The sequence below is a fragment of the Heterodontus francisci genome, chromosome 5, assembly GCF_036365525.1.
Source record: "Heterodontus francisci isolate sHetFra1 chromosome 5, sHetFra1.hap1, whole genome shotgun sequence".
NCBI lineage: Eukaryota > Metazoa > Chordata > Chondrichthyes > Heterodontiformes > Heterodontidae > Heterodontus > Heterodontus francisci.
The window spans coordinates 27,386,059-27,404,401 of NC_090375.1; the positions used below are offsets into that span (position 1 = coordinate 27,386,059).

The 18,343-nt window shown below is 42.7% G+C and overlaps 1 protein-coding gene across 1 annotated transcript in view; it reads left to right on the forward strand.

Annotated features, from left to right (window-relative positions):
• The window catches only part of LOC137369779 (piezo-type mechanosensitive ion channel component 2-like), a 1,207,705-nt gene that overhangs the window by 738,033 nt on the left and 451,329 nt on the right, over positions 1-18,343 (forward strand). The gene's annotated exons all lie outside the window — the stretch shown is intronic.

Here is an 18,343-nt window from a genome sequence, read left to right on the forward strand (position 1 = left end):
AGTTCTTTAAAGCCAATTAAATACTTTTGAAGTATAGTCACTTTTGTGATGTATGAAAACATGAATAACATCTGTTAGTATAACTTTGCAATAAGTCTTAAGACTAGAAAACACCTTTTGGTGTTTCTCGGACCAAAGTTTCACTTCCCATAAATATACAACACATTCATGCACTTTGAACTGTGTTCATCAACCTGAATTGGCACCTGTATAAGAGCAATTTGTTCATCTTTAATCTCAAACTTCAAGTGATTGAGACTAAAATCTAAAACTGACTCAACCCACTTCTAACCTGGGCATAGTTTAGTTTTCAGAATCTTGCCTTTTTTATTCATTTGTGGTATGTGGGCATCACTAGGCCAGCATTTATTGCCCATCCCTAACTGCCCTTGAGAAGGTGGTGGTACACTGCCTTCTTGAACAGCTGCAGTCCTTGGGGTGTAGGTACACCAATAGTGCTGTTAGGGAGGGAGTTCCAGGATTTTGACTCAGTGAAGGAACAGTGATATAGTTCCCAGTCAGGATGGTGTGTGGCTCGGCGGTGTACTCATGCATCTGCTGCCCTTGTCCTTCTAGGTGGTAGAGGTCACGGGTTTGGAAGGTGCTGTCGAAGGAGCATTGGTGAGTTGCTGCAGTGTATCTTGAAGATGATACGCACTGCTGCCTCTGTGTATCGGTGGTGATGGGAGTGAATGTTGAAGGTGGTGGACAGTGTGCCAGTCAAGTGGGATGCTGTGTCCTGGATAGTGTTGAGCTTCTTGAAAGTTGTTGGAGCTACACACATGGAGGCAAATGCAGAGTATTGCATCACACTCCTGACTTGTGCCTTGTAGATGGTGGACAGGGGCACTGGGGAAACAGGAGGTGAGTTACTCTCCACAGAATCCCCAGCCTCTCACCTGCTCTTGTAACCACAGCATTTATGTGGCTGGTCCAGTTCAGTTTCTGGTCAATGGTAACCCCCAGGATGTTGATAGTGGGGGATTCAGTGATGGTAATAGCATTGAACATCAAGGGGAGATGGTTAGATTCTCTCTGTGGCGCGAATGTTACTTGCCACTTATCAGCTCAAGCCTGAATGTTGTCCAGGTCTTGCTTCATCTGGGCAAGGGCTGCTGCAGATGTCCTGGAAATAAATAGAGATAATGTAAAACATGCTTTCAATACTCCAAGCTGATACATAAATCATTATCCATAGGAACTATTCTTTTATACAAACACTTTGATAGCTCCTAAAATAGATGCTGAGATACTTGTGTACAGTTTATTATTTACTGGGAGGATTTCACTCATGTTTTATAGTACGAGCTCTGTTTATTATTTGAATGTCATGGTTACAGGAACTCACAGAGCAGTGGAAAATTTGTGAAATTTTGGATAACGAGAGGGGAAGAAACAAAGAATGACAGAAAAACAGAAGATAAAAAGAAATCATGTGGACAAGAGAATGCAACTGAGAAAATAGAGGATTACATGATAAAAACTTCTGAGGAAGGAATTTTTTTTCGCTCATTCTAGTTTATGCATGTAAAAGTGCCCACAGACCCCCATCATGGCATTCAACTGTTTCTTAAATGATTTCAGGGTTTTTGTCTCCACTAAACCTACTCAAGAATCCATCCTATAGGTTGATCCTACTTTCTGTGAACATTTTTCTGACTTCAATCTATTTACTTTGCAGTAGATTGTTGCGATGTTCTTGAGACTTGAGTGAGATTTAGCTGAGTTTAGTAAACTTCTGAGGCAAAGACAGACAGAGACTGCAGGTTATTGAACATAATGGAATCTTCTTGATTCTGTGTTTTACATTCACTTTCCCTTTGCTAGCATGTGTGTTCTACAACAGCCCCAAGTGTACACAATGCACAATGCAATTGCAATTTCAAAGCTCTCCAACATTACAGGTGCTGCTTATCCTGCTGCCACAGTTAAATTTGAAGTAATTTTTCCACACTTGTCTTTCAAGGCTGGTGCTAGGAGTCTGATGTGTGGTTCTTTTCTGCATTGCTTCCATAGCTTGAATTTCTCAATGACCAAAACCAGTCACAGGACATAAGTTGATCTGGCCAGAAAATTATATAGTTCAGTCGTGTTTTGATCTGATATGTACTTTTGCTATGTAGTTGAGTTTCTTGCTGAACTACAGTGACTGGACATTTTAAGTTTGAGTCTACATTTGACTTTGCCCTAGAAATTTGTTGATGCTGTGCCTATTTTACAGGCAGAAAATGGGAATTCAGTTAGGCAAGTGGAATATGCACACATATTCTGAAAAGGAAGTATGCGGGCCACCAGGCTGTAAAGGGTGTTGGACCTTTTAGGTGGGCCTTCTGCTGTAGTGCTGAATACAGTTGCTGGCTTCCGCTTGAACCTGTCCCAATTGCCTACCCTTCCTACCAATCAACCCATCCTGCCTGAACACCTCGTACTCCTGATTGCCTAAACAGAAAGACTTGCATTTATATAATGCCTTTCACAATCTCAAAATGTCCCAAACTATTTTACAGCCAATGAAATACTTTTGAAGTGTAGTCTGTGTTGTAATGTCAGCCCGTACCACCTTCCTGATCACCCTCTCTCTCCCTGGATCTTCTCTTGTCTGTACGGTTTAGAGCCACACAAGTCGGTACATTGTCCACTAAACCATTGCAGGAGCTCCAGTAGAACAGTTCATTTGAAGCACCATGGAACATCTTGTTACTTTAAAGGCACAATGTGTCTCTCTCCTCAAAGAATCTACCTGAGGGCCTCTGTCGGTGACGCAGCAGCCCGAAATCCAACATTGATTCACTGGTGGACTGTCCAGTGATGTACAGCATTTAAATGAGGCCTGAGGCCCAATAACAGGTGTGCCTCATGTCTCCTCTTGCCAACGCATGTGCGAAGTTGGCATTGGCAAGTCGGTAAGACCCATTTTCAAGGCCTACATCTGTTTCAGATTGACTCATAGCTATTTCTACACTATTCGTGTGGTATGTATGTTGCCCATTTTTCTTCCTGGCTGTAATACTTTATTAGATTTAATTAAACTTAGGTCAACAAGATTGAAGGAAAAAGTAGAGTATAAAAAGGAACACCAGCAATATGAGAAAGAAATGGAAAGTTCTAACTGTTATATGAAAACAAGCTAAAATTTGTCCTTAGGTACTTGAAAGGCATGGAAACAGTTTAATTTCTATATTTCCTTTGTGTATTCATAACTACATGTACAGTAAATATAAATAAGTGCTTGATATAGGAACAACCTGGTCATGAAAGAGTTTGACTTTAAACAGTTGTGTAGGACTTTGTGATGGCCACAGCCACAGCATAGTGCTGCATTAAATAAAAGGTAGCTCTCTTACTTGATACACTTACTAAATCGCTCAAACATATTGGCCACAAAGACTTTTTCATCTTATAGCTTACAATAAGAAGTATGTTTGACATTTTATCATCTTTACTCAAAGGACTGGGTACATTGAAAGGAAAAGCTGGAGAAGAAAGACTAATCATATAAATTGAAATGATTAGATGGTTTAACGAGCAGAAAATGTATGTAAAAACAGCTCAATATATATGGAAAATGCTACAGGACTGGCCACTGGAACTATTTGGATATTAAGGGTGTGTAAAGAGTACCACTCGAGTATCAAGTCAGTTCATTGGTGAACCTACACCTGTGAATCAGATGGTTTTGAGTTTAAATCCCACTGCAGGACTTGAGTACATAATGTGGGTTGTAGTACTGCATTGTCAAAGATGTTATTCTTCCAAGATATTTAACTGTCTACCAGTTTACATGGATGAAAGTTCTCAAAGTGTCTTAGCTAGTATCAATCCTTCAATCAGTATCACTAAAAAGAGCAGATGGATCAATGATCATATTGCTGTTTGTGGGGTCATGCTGTGCACAGATTTCTGCTGCATTTCCTTCCACATCAATCACTGTAATTCAATGTACATGAAGTACTTTGAGATGTTTCTAAGAGATGATAAGACATGTTAGTCTTTTACATTGAGAGGTTTATCAGAAAAAAAGCAATTAGTGCCTCCTTTCTGCCACTAGAAAACAGTCTATTCCTTGTATAGTTTATAAGTGGCCGCAACTGATAAAAACACACTCAGGTTGGGTTTATGCTAGTATTATCAGTGGAATCCAAGCAGAATCGGCCAAACAATTGCAAAAGATTGGGGAATTAACGCCTAAAACCACTGGCGCACGTGTTTTCACAGAATCACAGAATAATACAGTGCAGAAGAGGCCCCTCGGCCCATCGAGTCTGCACCGATGCATTAAAACACCTGACCTGTCTACCTAATCCCATTTGCCAGCACTTGGCCCATAGCCTTTAATGTTATGATGTGCCAAGTGCTCATCCAGATACTTTTTAAAGGATGTAAGGCAACCTGCATGTAACACATTCCCAGGCAGGGCATTCCAGACCGTCACCACCCTCTGGGTAAAAAAGTTCTTCCTCAAGTCCCCCTTAAACCATCCTCCCCTCACCTTAAACTTGTGACCGCTCGTAACTGACCCTTCAACTAAGGGGAACAGCTGCTCCCTATCCACCCTGTCCATGCCCCTCATAATCTTGTACACCTCGATCAGGTCACCCCTCAGTCTTCTCTGCTCCAGCGAAAACAACCCAAGCCTATCCAAACACTCTTCATAGCTTAAATGTTCCATCCCAGGCAACATCCTGGTGAATCGCCTCTGCACCCCCTCCAATGCAATCACATCCTTTCTATAATGTGGCGACCACAATTGCACACAGTACTCCAGCTGTGGCCTTACCAAAGTACAACTCCAACATGACCTCCCTGCTTTTGTAATCTATGCCTCGATTGATAAAGGCAAGTGTCCCATATGCCTTTTTCACCACCTTATTAACCTGCCCTTCTGCCTTCAGAGATCTATGGACAAACACGCCAAGGTCCCTTTGTTCCTTGGAACTTCCCAGTGTCAGGCCATTCATTGAATACTTCCATGTCACATTATTCCTTCAGATATCTTTTCTGATATTTTTTATGTTGGTTCAAGGTACAGTTCATCCACATTAGGCCCCACCCACAAAACTGACCATACCTCCAGTTAAAAATTGAGAGATTCTGTTGATTGCACTGGTTTGGGAAATCTCTTCAAATTGCACTAATTTTCTTAGGTGCATAAACACCACAGGGGATTGTGGCATAATGTTTATGTTACTGAATTAGAAATCCAGAGGCCTGGACTGTTGATCTGGAGATGTGAGCTTAAATCCCACCATGACAGCTGGGATATTGAAATTCAGCTAATTAAATAAATCAGTAATGGTGACCATGTAACTGCAAGGTTGTAAAAATCCATCTGGTTCACTAATATCCTTTAGGAAATCTGTCGGCCTTACCTGGTCTGGCCGACATATGACTCCAGACCAACAACAATGTGGTGACTCTTAAGCCATTCAGTTGCCAGGAAACTGGCTCACCATTACCTTCTCAAGGGCAAATAAGGATGGGCAATAAATGTTGGTTTTGCCAGCAACGCCCACATCCCATGAATGTATAAAAAAAAGGTAGACATATTTTAAAAGTTTTGTAGTACCAAAAAGTATTTAATTTACTGAGAAGCTGACTAGTGTACACAAATGAAATGAATAAATGGTTAACTATAGCTTTTTAAATCATTTTCAGTGATTTTAAATCAGGATACTCACATGTGGAGGATTGGACACACATTAAAAATGCTTATTTTTGATTATATACCTATTTTCAACTGTATTAATAAAAGTGCACCAGGTTACCACTTTTGAAACACATCACAGAATACTTTTTAGTGAAAAAGAAAAACATGAGGGCGGCACAGTGGCGCAGTGGTTAGCACCGCAGCCTCACAGCTCCAGGGACCCGAGTTCGATTCCGGGTACTGCCTGTGTGGAGTTTGCAAGTTCTCCCTGTGTCTGTGTGGGTTTTCTCCGGGTGCTCCGGTTTCCTCCCACAAGCCAAAAAACTTGCAGGTTGATAGGTAAATTGGCCATTGTAAATTGTCACTAGTATAGGTAGGTGGTAGGGAAATATAGGGACAGGTGGGGATGTTTGTTGGGAATATGGGATTAGTGTAGGATTAGTATAAAATGGGTGGTTGATGTTCGGCACAGACTCGGTGGGCCGAAGGGCCTGTTTCAGTGCTGTATCTCTAATCTAAAAAAAAAAATGAAACAATTACATTCGATTATGCTGCCCACTTGTGCTGGTTCATGGAAAATTTTATGTTTATGATTCTGAAAATAAATGTTACCGAAAATTTGAAATGAAACCTAACTAGCACAATTTCAAGAGCATTTTGGGTGCAATTTTCAGATTCCACCCTTGGCAGGAACTTCATCCTGTAAGGTAGCATTATAATACCAAACAGATCCTTGTAAAATGCTGGAGGATCTTACCACTTTGACACAGCCAGATCCTGGACTCATGCCTGTAAAAAGCAAAGTAATAGAGATGCACGAACAGGTCATTCAGCCTAATGCAGCCAGTGCCTGTGCTCCACATGAGCTTTGTCTCACCTTTCTTCATCTAAGTGCATCAATGTATCCTTCAATTCCTCTCTCCCTCCTAGCTTCCCCTTAAATGCATTTATGCTATTCATCTCAACTACTCCTTGTGGTAGCGAGTTTCACATTCCAACTACTCTTTGGGTAAAGAAGTTTCTCCTGAATTCCCTATTGGATTTATTAGCGACTATCATATGTGCCAGGACCGTATCTCCAACACAGAAGTCCTCGAGGCGGCCAACATCCCCAGCTTATACACACTACTGAGTCAGCGGCGCTTGAGATGGCTTGCCCATGTGAGCCGCATGGAAGATGGCAGGATCCCCAAAGACACATTGTACAGCGAGCTCGCCACTGGTATCAGACCCACTGGCCGTCCATGTCTCCGCTTTAAAGACGTCTGCAAACGCGACATGAAATCGTGTGACATTGATCACAAGTCATGGGAGTCAGTTGCCAGCGTTCGCCAGAGCTGGCGGGCAGCCATACAGACGAGGCTAAAGTGTGGCGAGTCGAAGAGACTTAGTAGTTGGCAGGAAAAAAGACAGAGGCACAAGGGGAGAGCCAACTGTGTAACAGCCCCGACAAACAAATTTCTCTGCAGCACCTGTGGAAGAGCCTGTCACTCTAGAATTGGCCTTCATAGCCACTCCAGGCGCTGCTTCACAAACCACTGACCACCTCCAGGCGCTTATCCATTGTCTCTCGAGATAAGGAGGCCAAAGAAGATCATATATTTATGGCACCTACTTCTGGTCTCACTGCAAGTCGAAACATCTTCACTATGTCTACCTTGTCAAACCCATTCATAATCGTAAAATCCTCTAACAGGTCACTCTCAGTCTTCTCAGCCTGTTCAATCTTTCCTGATAGTTATAACCTGTCAATTCTGGCCAAATATAGGGAATGTAAAGTGTATTTTCTGGTATACTTCCAGGAAAGGAGAGGAATTAATCAATAAAAGTAACAATGTAAATGAATGGCTGGTAGCCATCAAAATAATAATGCTACATGCAACTGGAAACATTTTCTGAATAGAAAAGAAATGGTCCAGGAGAGAAAGACCATTCCGATTAAGTAGGAAAACAATACTTGTGAGGAACCTGGAGACAGCAATCAAATATCATTTAAGATAGACTGGTGAGAGAGAGAGAGTTCAGGGACATAACTGGATCCAGATGGAATGGATCATAAGAGAAAAGTTAGGCAACAAGTGGATATGGACATAGTAACCCAGGGAGACATGCATGTCCCAAAGCCTAGGATAAAACTGACACTGAAGGACATGATATGAGGCAAGTCAATATTAAGGTGCTCGCGCAACTAATGCGAGAAGCATTAGAAATAAAATGACACAACAGGAATAAAAGCAAAAAATGCAAGAAATACTCAGCAGGTTTGGCAGCATCTGTGGAGAGAGAAACAGAGAGAACTGTGGTAAAACTGTGGTAAATGGATTTCAATGTAGATAAATGTGAGGTCATCCACTTTGGGTTTAAAAAGAATAGAACTTTCTAAATGGTGAAAAGATAGAAATAGTGGAATATCAAAGAGACTTGGAGTTCCAGGCATATAAGATAATTAAAATGTCATGAACAGGTACAAAAAATAATCAAAAAGGCTAATAGCATTCTGCCCTTCATATCTAGAAGATTCGAGTGCAAGGCTGTAGAAGTAATGATTCAGCTACACAAATCCCTGGTTAGACCACACCTGGAGTATTGTGAGCAATTCTGGGCACCACTCCTTAGGAATAGTATATTGGCTTTAGAGGGACCACTATGTAGATTTACCAGAATGATACCTGAACTCCAATGGTTAGATTATGGGAAACATTACAAGTTAGACCTACTCCTGTTCCTATGTTCCTAACTGCAAGATAATTTTTATCGTGTGGAGAAAGTTAATAAGTCAGTCACTTAGAAAGATCTGTTTTGTTACTACTGTTACGATCAGGTGAGAAAGGTATCGAGGGATCAATTTCAGCCTTCACCTGGTCTTACTGTAACAGCGTTTTATTTTTAAACACACAGTATTTTGAGCTCCCCCTTGGTGAATCCTTATTCACTGCTTTCCAATTATAAGGCACATAAATGAGCACAAACAGGCTTTCTTAGGTTTAAAGACGAAAAGTGAAATTTATTAAAACTTAAACTTAAACTCTAATTTGGTTAACACCTACAGATACACGCTGCGCCCCAAGCCAGCATGCACACGCGATACGCACATGCAAATAGAGACAGAAAAGAGCAGAAGAAAAAATAAAGTGGAGAGGTTTCATGCAAAATCTAAAGAGTTTTTTGTTACTGTGCTTCGAGTTCACTGTAGTACTTTTGTAGGTAGTTCTTGCTTGCAGGTAATTATTGCTTTTCGTTGGGGCCCAGTATTCTTCTTAAACCTTGTTCACTGTAGGAGACTTTTCTCTCTCCTGGAGTTCCTGTGTCTTCAATGGATTCCAAAGCTGGTGAGAAAGAGATGAGAGCAGATAGGAGAGAGATATTCTCAATCCAGGAGCCAGGAGCTTTCTGCCAGTTCAAAACTTGGTGGCAAGTTCAAATTCCTGCAACAGCCAGTTAGTCATGTAACTAAATTGGTCTGACCATGTCTTCTGTGTATTCGGCCATCTTAGCAGTTAACCTGGAATGCAAGCTCCTTCACCCTCAACGTCAGGTAATTAAAAGTCCATTGTGGATTAAATTGGAGCAGGGACTGTCTGTTAATATGCAAAAAATGTCTCTCCAGCTAAGGATCTATTGTGGTTTTTTTTTTTAACCAGCTCTTTCTTCACTTCAGTAACAGTTTAAAATTAATGTTCATGTGGCGAAATTAATATTTCTCATTCTTGGCAGGTGGGGGCCTGCATGACACTTCCACACCCAAGGGAATGAAATGCGATTTGAAAAGAAAATGGTGCATTTCATTAAAAGATTTGAGAGAAATATAAGATACAGAAAGAAAAACCATGCATTTCTCTCATTCATTTCCGTTCATTCATGAATCCTAAAGCTTCCTAAAATTGTCTTTTCTGGGTACCAGTGCTGCTGTAATTTCCCCTTTTTGGCATCCCAGTAACTATGTGATTCTATGGGGAAGCTTTTCTTCAGTTTGCCCATTGCCGTGACTGCCTAGGGTCTTGGTTCTGTTGAGGTCATTTTTTTTCCAGGAGAGATACTGTGCACCAGTCTATCCTGAACTATCTTTCAGTGCTTTGCTGAGTCATGCAAATGCTTTTGACTTCAGGGGATGGGTGGTTCCCTTTTACTCTGACCTTGGGGGCGGATTCTTTGTTAATCTTGTGCAGATTTGACTACACTCTCCTGTGGCACATTGACTAGGTGTGGCATCACCCTCATGATTTCTGTGCCCCCTAGAGGTCTCTCTTTGTCTCTGCAGGTTCCTGTAAATGCTGTTAGCAACTCTGGTGGGTTGCTTCTAGAGTCTGCATTTATGAAGGAAGATGTGGGGTCTAATGTTTCACATTTTTCAGGGTTGGCTGACCGGACAATAGGGGTTTTCATCCGGGATTCCTTCTGGACTTCCTTTAACCTGCCCCTTAGAAATAGGAAATAGCAAGGGAAAGAAGTCCCTGGTGGGAGTAATCTATAGGTCCCCAAACAATAATTCCACAGTGGGGCACAGTATAAACCAGGAAATACTGGCAGCTTGTAAGAAAGGTATGGCAATAATCATGGGTGATTTTAATATGCACATAGACTGGTTAATCAAATTGACAAGGGGAGCCTCAAGGGAGAGTTCATTGAATGTATTAGAGATTGTTTTTTGGAGCAATATGTTGTGGAACCAACCAGGGAGCAGGCTATTCTAGATTTGGTATTATGTAATGAGGTGGGATTAATCAATGATGTCATAGTTAAGGATCCTCTAGGGAAGAGTGATCATAGCATGCTAGAATTTCAAATTCAGTTTGAGGGCGAGAAACTAGAGTCCCACACTAGTGTTCTGGAGTTAAACAAAGGTAATACTTAGGCATGAGGATTGATTTGGCCCAAGTGGACAGGGCAGGAAGACTAAAAGGTAGGACAGTTGATGAGCAGTGGCAGATGTTTAAGGAGATATTCAATTCCTCCCAACTAATATATATTCCAGAGAGGAAGAAAGATTGTAAGAGGAGGAAAAAACATCCATGGCTAAGCAAGGAAGTTAAGGATAGCATAAAGACAAAAACTAAGGCATACCGTATTGCAAAGGCCAGTGGCAGGCTGGAAGATTGGGAAACTTTTAAAGATCAACAAAGGGTTACTAAAAAAGTAATAAAAAGAGCAAAAGTACATTATGAAAGGAAACTAGCGCAAAATATAAAAACGGATAGCAAAAGCTTCTATAAGTATATAAAAGGGAAGAGAGTAGCTAAAGTGAATGTTGGTCCCTTGGACGATGTGACTGGAGAGTTAATAGTGGGGAACACAGAAATGGCGGAGCCACGAAATCAGTATTTTGCCTCAGTTTTCAGAGTCAGCATGGTTTTATGAAGGGTAAATCATCTTTGACTAATATGCTAGAGTTCGTCGAAGATGTAACAAGTGGATAATGGGGATCCTGTAGATGTAGTATATCTGGACTTCCAGAAGGCGTTTGATAAGGCGCCGCACAAAAGATTAATACACAAGGTAATATCACATGGATTAAGGGGCAATTTATTCGCGTGGCTAGAGGATTGGCTAACTAACAGAATACAGAGAGTCAGGATAAGTGGGTCCTTTTCTGGTTGGCAAGATGTAACTAATGAGGTGCCACAGGGTTCAATCCTTGGGCCCCGACTATTTACAATCTATATTAATGACTTGGATGCAGGGATAGACGGTTCGATAGCCAAATTTGCAGATGACGCTAAAATAGGTGGGATAGTAAGTTGCAATAAAGAAATAAGAAATTTACAAATGGATACGGATAGGTTAGGAGAATGGGCCAAAATTTGGCAGATGGAGTTTAACGTGGATAATTGTGAGGTTAACCATTTTGGTCGGAAGAATAGAAAGGCAAATTATTGTCTAAATGGAGAGAAACTTCAGAGCGCTTTGGTGCAGAGGGATCTGGGTGTCCTTGTGAATGAATCGCAGAAAACTAGTATGCAGGTACAGCAGGTAATAAGGAAGGCAAATGGAATTTTGGCATTTATGCTAAAGGAATAGAGTATAAAAGTAGGGAAGTGTTGTTGCAACTGTACAAGGCATTAGTGAGACTGCACCTGAAGTATTGCGTCCAGTTTTGGTCCCCTTACTTGAGGAGGGTTGTAGTTGCATTGGAGGCAGTTCAGAGGAGGTTCACTAGATTGATTCCAGAGATGAGGGGGTTTGTCTTATGAAGAGAGATTGAGCAGTTTAGGCCTTTACTCTCTACAGTTTAGAAGAATGAGTGGAGATTTAATTGAGGTATATAAGATGATTAAGGGGATTGACAAAGTAGACATAGAGAGGACGTTTCCTCTTGTGGGGCAATCTAGAACAAGAGGTCATAGTTTTAGGATAAGGGGTAGCAGATTTAAAACAGAGATGAGGAGAAATTACTTCTCTCAAAGGGTCGTGAGTCTGTGGAGGTCACTACACCAGAGTGCGGTGGATGCCGGGACATTGAGTAAATTTAAGGAGGAGATAGACAGATTGTTAATTAGTAATGGGTTGAAGGGTTATGGAGAATGGGCAGGAAAGTGGAGTTGAGATCATCCATGATCGTATTGAATGGCGGAGCAGGCTTGAGGGGCTGTATTGCCTATTCCCGCTCCTAGTTCTTATATTCTTATGTTCTTGGTCACTTTTTCCCCTTCTCTTTCTAAACTTTTGCCACCAGTGTGCCTGTCTATCCCCTTTTGTTCTCGACGGGGGCCCCTTACAGTTCACCAGCCATCTGCTGGAGGGTCCTCCTAATGCTGGTACAGGACTTAGGGGTGCAGGTTTCACTGTAGCTTGGGGTTTCCCCTCAACCTGGCAGATGTGGCAACTCCTGCAGTACTTTACCACATCTTTGTGGGGTTTTGGCCAGTCAAACTGCTGCCTTATACGGGCTTTGGCCTTTTGTATACCAGTATGTACAGCCACTGCAGTCTCGTGGGCCCTTCTTAATATTTCTCCCCAGTACCTCTGCGGCATCACTAAGTGGTGAACAATTTTCTACTCCTTGCTTTCAGGTCTGTGAGGAGAACTCCATTTCCTCATCAGTACCTCATTCTTTAAATAGTAGCAATCAGGTTCTCCCTCTGCTTCACTTTCAGACTAGGCAGCCTGTGCTAACTCTCACAATACTGGGTCAGCTCACTGAGCCTCAGCTAGGGAAAATCCATTTAATTCATTCCCTGGGTCTCCTAACTTTCCAAAGAATGTCTTGGACAGGCAGACCTCATGGTCATCTGCCTGCAGTGCCAATGCAGTCTCCTGTGGGGGAGTGGTTTGACCGTGGCCGGATCTACTACACATTCAGGGACACTGCAAGGGACCGTCTCCTGCCCTGTCTCGCTGACCAAAGGGTATGGGGCTAAAGCGGTAACAGGTTACTGAGTTGGATGATCAGACGTGATCATAATGAATGTGGAGCAGGCTCGAAGGGCTGAATGGCCTACTCCTGCTCCTATTTTCTATGTTTCTATGTTTTGAGCTCCCACTTGGTGAATCCTTATTCACTGCTTTCCAATTATAAGGTAAAGAAATGAGCACAAACAGGCTTTCTTAGGTTTAAAGAAGAAAAGAGAAATTTATTAAAACTTAAACTTAAACTCTAATTCAGTTAATGCTTATGGATACACGCTGCGCCCCACGTTAGCAGGCACACGCGATACGCACATGCAAATAGAGACAGAAAAGAGCAGGAGAAAATATGAAGTGGAGAGGTTTGAGGCAATAACTGAAGAGTTTCTTGGTACTGTGCTTCGAGTTCACTGTAGTACTTTTGCAGTCAGTTCTTGCTTGTAGGTAATTCTTGCTTTTCATTGGGGCCCAGTATTCTTCTTAAACCTTGTTCTCTGTAGGAGACTTTTCTCTCTCTTGGGGTTCCTGTGTCTTCAATGGATTCCAAAGCTGGTCAGAAAGAGATGGGAGCAGACAAGAGAGAGATATTCTCAATCCAGGAGCCAGGAGCTTTCTGCCAGTTCAAAACTCGGTGGCAAGTTCAAATTCCTGCAACAGCCAATTAGTCATGTGACTAAACTGGTTGACCATATCTTCTGTGTATTCGGCCGTCTTAGCAGTTAACCTGGAATATGAGCTCTTCCATCCTTAATGTCTGGTAATCAAAAGTCCATTGTGGATTAAATTGGAGCAGGGAGTAGCCCTTTGTCCTTTCCAAGTACTGTCTGTTAATATGCAAAAAAGTGTCTCTCCAGCTAAGGATCCGTTGTGGGGTTTTTTTTTAACCAGTTCTTTCTTCACTGCAGTAACAGTTTAAAATTAATGTTCATGTGGCAAAATTAATATTCATTATTCTTGGCAGGTGGGGGCCTGCATGACAGTACTAACAAGCGGACGTAGTTGTTGAAATTATGGACTAGTCCTTTTCACTCGATGGGCTGCATGACATAGCCACTGTCTAATTTTGGGCAGGGAAGTATTTTTATGGAGCAGCATTTTTACGGAGCAGTTTTATGTTAGTGTATTTTTACATTGGTCATGTTAGATTTGATGTACTACTTTTTATTTCTGCTTCGCTTTGCAATAGAGTCTGTGGGTAGAATTTTCTCGACTTAGTCCCTGCCGAAATGACTGGACTGTTAGCGGATCAGCAACCCATTGAACTCTTCAGCAGGCTTTGCTGAGGCTCTTTAACTGAGTCACTGCATTAGAATCTCACGTCCAGATTGCATGACCAATTAGGGAGGGCAGGCAGGATGACGCACCTAATCATTGAAGGATGTCTATTTAAAGGGACTCTGGTAGGGGTCACAATTGCAACGGTGAACTCAGCGGTGAATATAGCAATGCAAAGAAGGAAACGCTCTCATGATGGAAGCAAGGCAGAGGATTTTTTCACCCAGAGGGTGGTGACGATCTGGAAGTTTCTGCCTGAAAGGGTGATAGAGCAGAAACCCTCATAATATTTAAAAAGTACTTGGATATGTACTTGAAGTGCTGTAACCTACAAGGCTACAGACCAAGAGCTGGAAAGTAGGATTAGACTGGATGCCTACTGGTCGGACGGCATGGACACAATAGGCTGAATGGCCTCCTTCCATACTGTAAATTCCAATGATTCCATGATTCGATCTCTGATCCTATGACCCATGGTGAGCAGCATATCACATGTGAGCAGGAGCAGGTGCTGGCGAGAGATAGTGCTATGTTGGGAAGGACACAGTAGACCACAACAATCCTGGGAACCCTTGCTGGGGCATATTGAAGGGTGCTTCCAGATATCGGAACCTCATCTTGAGCAAGCCAATGGCTTGCTCTATTGTCACTCTGGCAATGAGATGGCTTCTGTTATATCTCTCCTGTGTCTCAGTGGTAGGATTCCTCACTGTGGTCATCAGCCAGGTCTTTGTAGGTAGCCCTCGTCTCCCAGGAGCCAGCCGCTGAGGCTGGTGGCGAGAACACCTGCAGTACATGAGAATTGCTGAAGGATGAAGGCGTCATGGCAGCTCCTGGATACATGGCACTGACATGCATGATGACATTGCAATGATTATAGACCAGCTGCACATTAAGAGAGTGGAAGCTCTTCTTATGAATGAAGACTTGCTGATTTGATGCTACCTTAATTGCCACTGATGCGAAGCCGACAGCCTCCTGAGTTTGAGTAGCCTCTTCCGTGGCAAAATGGTCTGCGGCCTTGGCACACAAGGCATGGGGGACTTGGATGATGCAGTTGTGAGCAGCAGATTGCAAAATCTTGCAGATGTCACCAGAAGATCCCTGGAAGATGCCAAAGGGAAAGAAATTCAGGGCTGTGATGATGTTAATGGCCACTGGCAATATGTGGCCACCTGCTCTTCTTGGGCGGAGGTTTTCTCCATAAGGTTTCAGATGGCTGCCACGACTTGCCCTGACAGCCTGAGCCTTTTGAGGCACCATTGTTCTGACATGTCGAAGAAGCTCACCCTTGGCCTATAGACCTTGTACTGGGGGTATCACCTCCTTCGAGTTACAGCTCTCTGTCACAAGAACACAAGAACACAAGAAATAGAAGCAGAAGTAGACCATATAGCCCATCGAGCCTGCTCCACCATTCAATACGATCAAGGCTAATCTTGGGCTTCAGTTCCACTTTCCTGTCTGCTCCTCATATCCCTTGATTTCCTTTGAGACCAAAAATCTATCCAGCCCATCCTTAAATGTATTCAACCATGTCCATCCCCTCTTCCTCATGGAGCTGCATGTGATTGTGGAGAAGGCAGCTGCTGCTGCTGGAATTGCTGCCCTTGCCTCTGCTGCTGTGGGTGTTGGGCTGGATCATTCTGCTGCTGCTCCTCAGAGGTACAAGCTACATCAGCATAGATAGCTCCCAGGTTGCAGGGACGTCTGACAGGCAGGAAGTTGAGATTCAGTTCAGTAGACGCCAAGGCACTTGAAAGTTAGTGCTCAAAGTTGCAATTCCTTCTGAAACTAGTGAATTCAGGCTGAATATACTAATCCTGTCAGCTCGACTTTCACTGTGGCTAACCACAAGCTTGCCGATTTCAGCCATAATAGTCTTGCAAACAGGCCAGTTTAATTTAATAACGACTTCCTGCTATGCACTCACCTTCTCCAATCTGGTGAGATGTAGAAACATCGTGGAACACATGAGCTAGCAATTAAAGCCAGAATGCAGGATTAAAGACTGAATTAATTGGCTGTTTGCATATCTTAATGAGTTTTCTAACAGTTGGACGGACGGGTTCCCCACTTGCCTTGGAATATGCCAGGTGAAAGCTGGAAAAGGGTGGGATTATGTTGGATTTAACCCAACGTCACTTTTAGGGAATTTAACTCACTGCACGCACCCAAACCCATTTCCCTTTGCCAGCGAAAACTCCCACCTGCATCTCTCAACTTTAATTGCACAGTCCAGACAGTTGAGCTAAGCCAAATTTCTGTGAAGCCAAATGCGTCAAACTTTGTCATGGTAATCAGCAACTTGAGAACTTAGTTTTTCAAACATAAAGGGTGGAATTTTATAAGCCAATTGGCGGCAGGCGAGAAAAACGGGCTGCACGGAAAAGAGCTGCCGTGATTCCAAGCCTGGCGGCTCATTTAAATAGCCGGGGCGACCTGCCCCCACCCCCAGCCAATCACTTAGAGAGGGAGGGCTATCCGTCCCTGGCAATGGGTCAGCTGCCAATGCGCAGGCACTGACGCCATTTTTAAAGGGCTGTTAGGCTTACCGGCATATTTAAATATTTAAAGAAATATTTATTGAAATTAAATAAATACATTTCTTTTGCTCCTCTTCCACCCCCTCAATAACAATTAAATTAATTATTTGCTCTTCCCCCCCCAAAACACTTACCTTTATCATCTCTCCTCACCCCCCCCCCACAAACTGCACAAACTTTAAACTACAACCCTTCCCACCATCCCCTACACCCATGACATTAATTTGACCCTGTCCCCACCACTTCTGTACTGAAAAACTTACTTCCTTCCCCCTCCCTACCAGTGTTGCGCCTCATTTTCCCTGACTGAGATCCATAGGCACAGGAATGCCAGCTGCCAGGCCAAAGATCGCAGCGGGACAGCAGGAGGCGATATAAGTTTATTGAAATTCATTATTTTAATTGACTTAAATATTTAAATTATGGTTCCGTCGTCCAGTGGCAGGGAGGCTGCCACAGTATCTTGCCGCCACCAGGAGGATCGAGCCGGGCCCTGCCTGCGTCGAGGTCCATGGCAGGCCTCATCCGGGGCCATCTTCAGGCCCCCCTCCACCGCCATGGATCCCAACGTCGAGGGCTTCTTAAAATCCAGCCCATAGTGAGGTTTTGTGCGTTTAGATAGCCAATTTCTCTTCCCTTTGATGGATGATGAAGCATACAGTATAATTCCCATCAGGTAATACAGAGGCTTTAATGTTACTCGGAGTTAAATTGAGACCATTAGAATTGCATTAATTTCAATACTGCCACTTAGCAATAGTATAAAATTAAGGAAGAAAAGCACTCTATGGGGAAACATTTTCGCTTTTATGAGCCAGCTATATAATTTACTAAAAATTTCCTAGTTGTTAGGAGAAATCATTCTTAACAGTGCTATGTTACACTCTGCAGAGACCTGATATTTAGTTTGGGTAGAAGCCTGCCTTGTATTCGTCTGACGTCAGTCTCTGGTTCAGCTGGACAAGACATCTCGCAATTCATTCGTGAATAGAAACTTTGGATCAATAAATAACTTAATTCCAGCTACACACTGCCACATGGGGAGAAAAAGCAAAAAACTCTCAGTTACACACTGCTATGTGGGGGAGAAAGAGCAAAAAAAGTAGTCTTCCAAGATTCGAAATTAATTATTTCACCAAGTTGCTCATTCATGCCGGGTTGTTGGGGTGTGTGAGAATATAATAAATGGGCCAGAGGGAGTTGAGAATTGGAGATCAAGTCAACATTTCTTTCGTTTACCTTCCGATAACCAGCCCAAGAGCAACTTTATCACAAGTTTGAGGATATCATAAATATAATGGGGGCCATTTTAAGTATCTCGCCTGGTGGGAAGCTGACAAGGTCGGGTTGGCCAATCATTTTCTAACCCGACCAATTTTAATCTCCATTGGACAATAAAGTGGAGCGGGGTGCAGAACAGGTGGCCCCCATCCATTATCTCTTCTGGTGCCTTAGGTTAAAATTAGCACCATTGGACTGAATTTTAGGCTCCCGATCCTGACTTGGGACTGAATTCCAGGTTCTGTAAATGGCT